Below are 6,274 nucleotides of genomic sequence, written 5' to 3' on the forward strand. Positions count from 1 at the left end.
TCTTACAAACAGAAGTCTCACATATTTATTACTGAACAAACCTACTAGTGCAGAAGCATAGGAACAGAGAAAAATCATTTCCCTGATAAAATATGTCTATTGTTCAGGTAGGAGTCATGTTTACAGAATGATAGGATACGAGCATGTGACTTTCATGCGGCATAAATATGTGTCTCATCTCATGTGTGATCTCTTACAGACCCAGCCTGGTACTTCTCCAATGCCTCCTCTTGGAGTTGTACTTTATTTTATTTTATTTTATTTTATTTTATTTTATTTTATTTTCATTTCATTTCATTTCATTTTATTATTTTCTTTAAATATTTTTAATGTTTTATTTATTTTTAAGACAGAGAGAGGCAGAGCATGAGCAGGGGAGGGGCAGAGAGAGAGGGAGACACAGAATCTGAAGCAGGCTCCAGGCTCTGAGCTGTCAGCCCAGAGCCCGACACGGGGCTCGAACTCACGAACTGTGAGATCGTGACCTGGGCTGAATTCGGACGCTCGAGCAACTGAGCCACCCGGACGCCCTATTTTATTATTTTTTAAAATGTGTGCTCATCTTTGAGAAACACAGACAAGACAGAGTGCAAGCGGGGGATGGGCGGAGAGAGACGGAGACGAAGAAGCCAAAGCAGGTTCCAAGCTCTGAGCTGCCAGCACAGAGCCCAATGCGGGGCTCAAACTCACAAACTGGGAGATCATGACCTGAGCCAAAGTCGGGCGCTTAACTGACTGAGCCACCCAGGCGCCCCTGTACTTGTCCTTGATTTTATTACTAGTTTTCATCTGAATCCACTGGGGAATGGGACAATTCTGGTCTTGTTTCCTGGCCAGGAATAGCTTGATCCTAAAAGTCTTGTGAGAAGATCTGGCAAGGGGCACCTGGGTGGCTCAGTGGGTTGAGCGTCTGACTTTTGATTTCGGCTCAGGTCATGATCCCCGGGGTTGGGGGATCGAGCCCCACACTGGGCTCTGCGCGGAGTCTGGAGCCTGCATAAGATTCTCTCTCTCCCTTCCTCTGCCCCTCTCCCCCACTCACATTCTCTCTCTAAAATTAAAAATTAGAAAAAAAAAAAAGGTAAAGAAAAAGACATAGCGAGTAACAATTAACCACTCCCACCACCATGGCGGAGAAGAGGCTAAATTCTGTACTTTCAACATAATTGCCATTCCCCTCCCCCCTTTTTTCCTTCTCCAAGGGACTTTTATTTTAGGAATAGATGACAGCTGATTCTCCTTTCTGGCAGAGACCCACAGAAAGCCACTTTGTTTGGCTGCAACTCACATATCTCTGGAAGATCTCCTCTCCTGGTGTATTTTTGCCCAGACAGGAAAATACCAAAACTTGCTTTGCCAAATACCCAAGAGGAAGCCCCTTTCCTCCAAATGACAGAGCGAACAAGCCAGAAACTGGAAAGGGTGTGTCCAACGAGCATCTGCCCCTCACCAGGTTTTATAGTTGCACAGCCTGATTATATATTTTTTGTAATTTATCATTTTTTTAAGCAATTTTCTAAGTAACCTCAACACCCCACATGGGGCTTGAACATGTGACCCCGAAATCAGGAGTCACGTGCCCCCCTGACGGAGCCAGCCAGGTGCCCCCTGATTATCTTACTAAGCTGCAAGGACACAAAATTGTTTCTTGCTGTCTCTGAAGATGTGACATCTTGCTCACGATCCCCTTCGTTGCCGCATGCCTGTCTGGCGTTGAGCTCCTAAGCCTACAGTTGTGACCAAAGACGTGTCAACGGAGGGTGTAGATGGTAGAGGGGTTAGATAGTCTTTGGTTGGACAATGCAGGCTATGAAAAGTAGAAAACTAGGGGCGCCTCTGGGGTTCGGTCGGTTAAGCATCTGATTCTTGATTTCGGCTCAGGTCACGATCTCATGGTCCGTGGGACTGAGCCCCGTGTTGGGCTCTGCACTGACAGCATGGACCCTGCTTGGGATTCTGTCTCTCCCTCTGCCTCTTCCCTTCCCCCGCTCGCTCTCTCTCAAACATAAATAAACATTAACAACAACAACAAAAAGAATTCCATTAGCTAGGGGCGCCTGGCTGGCTCAGTCAGTGGCGCATGATCTTGGGGTTGTGAGTTCAAGCCCCATGTCGGGTGTAGAGATTACTTGGAAAATTAAAAATCTTAAAAGAAAAAAAGAATCCCACTAGATACATCCCAGCAATTCTACCACTTTCCTGGTTCAGCCCCTCATCACGTCTTGCATAGCTTCTCGGAGAGCTCTGCTCTCAGAGCTGGATTCATTGTTTCTATTCTCCCCCACCCCCTTTCAGTCTGTTCTTAAAATAGGGAAATCTGTTAAAAGAAGCCAGACCGGAACACCTCTCACCACACAACCGCGCTGGCTCCCGTCTTGCTCAGGCTCGGACCCCAGTCCCTATGATGGACTGACTGCGTGGGAGCTGGTCCCCCGTGCTTTCTGCCCTCGTCCGCTCTGCTCCCATCACCACCAGGTCCTCGTGTTGCCAGGAATACACCGGGCACGGTCCCTCCTCAGGCCTTCGAATGTACTGTGTCACCTGCTCCTATAGTCAGAGTAAACATGTTAGGCATTTGGGCCACGTGGTCGCTGGGGCAACAATTAACCCTTCCATTGCCGTGCCAAAGCAACCGCAGACCGCAAACAACGAGCGGCGCTGTGTGCCAATAAAACTTTATTTGTGGACGCTGAAAGGGGCTGTCCTGTAATTTTCACGTGTCACGAGATTTTTGTCCTCTTTAAAAATGGTTTTATTCCAACAGGCTGGAAATGGAAAAAGCATGCTTAGGCAGTGGGCTGGATTCGAGCCCTGGGTCCCTCGTGCGTCAACCCCTGCTTTAGGGAGAGCTTCCCCGGCCGTCTGCCCAGACGTCGTACGTACACGCGCACATCCACACGTCCGCACACACTCCCCATCTTTCCTGTCCCGTCTTAACAGCGTGTCACAAGTGGACGCCCCACACGAAGCCGGAAGTCGGGTGGCATCTAGTCTCAAGCATGGCCTCCAAGGTGCCTTTTTGGAGCAGACGCTCGGGGCAGGCGTCAGGCTTTATGCTTCGAACGTGCCAGACGTAGACGGCTTTCCAGCTGAGAGCAGGGGGGAGCGGGGGGGGGGGGAGACGACATGTTTGTGGAGGGCGGCGTCGTGTGGTTGGGCAGGGATGCGGTTCGGTTCCCAGACCTGGGTCCGCCTCGGAATAACCTGACGGGATTTTCCAGAAACTAAGTCTCTCAGGCTGCACACCACACTGCCCAACATCAGAATCCCTCGAGAGTCAGGCAGTTGGAGAGATTAAATCCGGACCGCACCAAATACTGACTACGTGACCTGGGACAAGGTACTTAATGTTTCTGAGTGTTGACTGCAAAGCAGAGATCCTAATGACCTCATAGAATTGTCACGAGGATTCCATGAGCTAATGTAAGTGAATCGCGGCGCACAGTGCTTGGCACATTGTTTTTGCGGTAAATAGCAGGTATTGCTTACTTTTCATTAGAAAGGCGTGCGCACTGTGGAATAAGTAATGGCATAGAGATCAGCAAGAATCAGGCAAAAAATAAGGTCATTCTAGTTCCCCAAAATAACTACTGATAATGTTCTGGTGTACGTCCTTCCAGATTTTGATCTCTCTGTGTGCTTTTTTTTTTTTTTTTTTTTTTTTTCTAACACACTACCTACAATCGGGTTGCCCTGTCATCTTATTCCACCCCAAGGAATCAACTCTGAATTGGATCAAGGTGGTAAAGTCTAACTGCTGGTTTATGGGGAACACAGAAGACAGAGAAGCATGTTAACTGACCATGAGGGGTTGCCATCAGCAGAGTTTAAATTTTTTTCTGTTGATTTATTTTTGAGGGGGGGGGGCAGGTGTGAGTGGGGGAGGTGCGGAGAGAGAGGGAGACATGGAATCCGAAGCGGGCTCCAGGGTCCGAGCTGTCAGCACAGAGCCCAACGCGGGGCTCAAACCCACCAGCGGGGAGACCGTGACCCGAGCCCAAGTCAGATGCTTCACGGACTGAGCCACCTCCATCAGCAGAGTTTAAAATGTGTGGCTCTCTACATGACAAACACCCTCAGCTTCTTCAACAAATAAGTTGCAGGGAAAAAAGGGGTCGGGCATCCTCTAGAGCGGTGCTCTTCCGCTGGAGCGGAACTTCCGGCACCGGTGGAAATAGTCTCTGTCTGCACCGTCCCGCGTGGTAGGTGCTATTGCACAGCACGCGCGGCCGTTGAACCCTTCAAATGTGGCTTGTGTGGCTGACTGAATTTCTTATTTAATTAAAATAAGTTTATTTAAATAGCCACATGTGGCCAGTGGCTACGGTGCTGAGCTGTGCAGCCAGATTAAAAGGTACTTAGAGGCATGCCGTCCGACCACACTGGAAACACCTTGTTGGTTCCTCCCATCCAGGTACTAAGCAGGCCCAATCCTGCTTAGCTTCCGAGAGCGGGCGAGATCGGGCACCTTCAGCGTGGTATGGCCGTAGACAAGACCTTGATGGTTTCTCAAACAGATGAACTTAAAAAAATAAAAAACAAAAAACAAAAACCTGTGAAACAATGAAGGAAATTTATTTTATTTTATTTTATTTTACTTTATTTTATTTTATTTTATATTATTGTTTTATTTTTATTTATTTATTTATTTTTTGAGACAGTAAGGGAAATTCAAACACTGGCAAAAAACCTTCTATCACATTAAAAACTTTTTGATGGGGCACCTGCGTGGCTCGGTCAATGGATAACACAAGGGTTCGTGAGTTGATAGTTGCAGAAACTGTAGAATGGGTAGGTGGAAAGTCATTACTCCCTCCTCTCTCTTTTGCTTGAAATTGTACATATATAAGAAAACCTTTGTAAAAATTATGCAATCATCTGGCTTTATGCATTTGTCTTTCTTCCTCAGGGAGTTGCATCATTAGCGAACGCGGACATTTATAAATGGAGAGCCGTCAATTCTAAAGGTATTATTAGAGTTTGAGGAGGAACATAAAACAGTGCTTTTATAAAAATCACAGCCGGGCCCAATGTGACCGGCTTCCTTTGAGAGGGCTGAGATCATTCCCGTTCTCTGGAGTATCACGTGTCAAACTCAACTGGCCAGGCCGCCAGGACAGACCACAGTGGCCCCAATATCTGTCTCCCCTTCTCTGTCAGTAATAGAATCCCAACTTTTAGCTGGCACATGGCCACCCAGATAGAAGAAGGCTTCTATCAAGCAAGCTTCCTTTGCTTGTGACTATATTCTAACCAATGGTCTGTAAGGGGGAGTGGTATAGAGGACTTCCTGGAATTGTCTTTAAGGGAACATGTCTCTTTTTCTGACCTCCCTGCATTCTTTCTGCTTACTGGAATGTGGTCTGATGGCTGGAGCTTGAGCAGCAAGGGTGGGTCCTGAGGCTGGAGCCACATGAAAGGCTGGCCAAGCAAGAAAATAGAAAGGGACAGGTTCTGACATGATGGAGTGTCACACAATGTTAGACACAAATCTGTGGGGCAAAATAAACTCTTACCTCGTTTTTCTGTTACTTACAACTGATTCTGATCCTAATTAATATCGTTGCTAAATTTTATTTTTATCAATTCCCTAATATTTATTGAATATTTACTCTGTGGGTTGGATCGTGCTAATTGCTTTGAGAGAAGCAAGGTAAAGGTCATCGAATCAGCACATAAAGGATTTTTCCATCTTACTGAAAGATACACGAATATAAGATTAGTAAGATGTGATTAAATAATAAAACTAACTAGCATGTATTGAGTGCTTATTATGTACCAGACATTGTTCTAAGTACTTTACACATATTAACTAAGATAGTCCTCACAGAAAGATCGAGGGTTATTTACAGGTGAGTGTGAGTAAACAGAAGCGGCACAGAGAGGTTGAGCAACTTGTCCAAGGTCACACAGCTCATAAGCTGTGAAGACAGGACAGAGAGACAATATTGATTAGGAAGGTTTCAGAAGGAGAGATAAAGCTAGGGTGGGCTGTCACACCCTTGTGAAAAAGAGACAAGGTCCCGATTCATTCAACACATATTTATTGAATGCTTGTTGTGGGTCAGGCACCTTTCAGGCTGAGAATGGAACAAGCATGGAGCCTAAATTCCAGTGGATATGAAAAATGCTCCTTCCTACCTCAGGACCTTTGCACATTCTGTTCCCTCTCCTTAGAAACCTCTTCTTTTTCTGACCTCCCCTGCTCATTCCTCCCTACACTGCCTATAGCATAGCTGGTTTCTCTTCTCCCTGAAGATATCAGCTCCATGGT

Source organism: Panthera tigris, chromosome A3, assembly GCF_018350195.1.
Source record: "Panthera tigris isolate Pti1 chromosome A3, P.tigris_Pti1_mat1.1, whole genome shotgun sequence".
Lineage (NCBI taxonomy): Eukaryota > Metazoa > Chordata > Mammalia > Carnivora > Felidae > Panthera > Panthera tigris.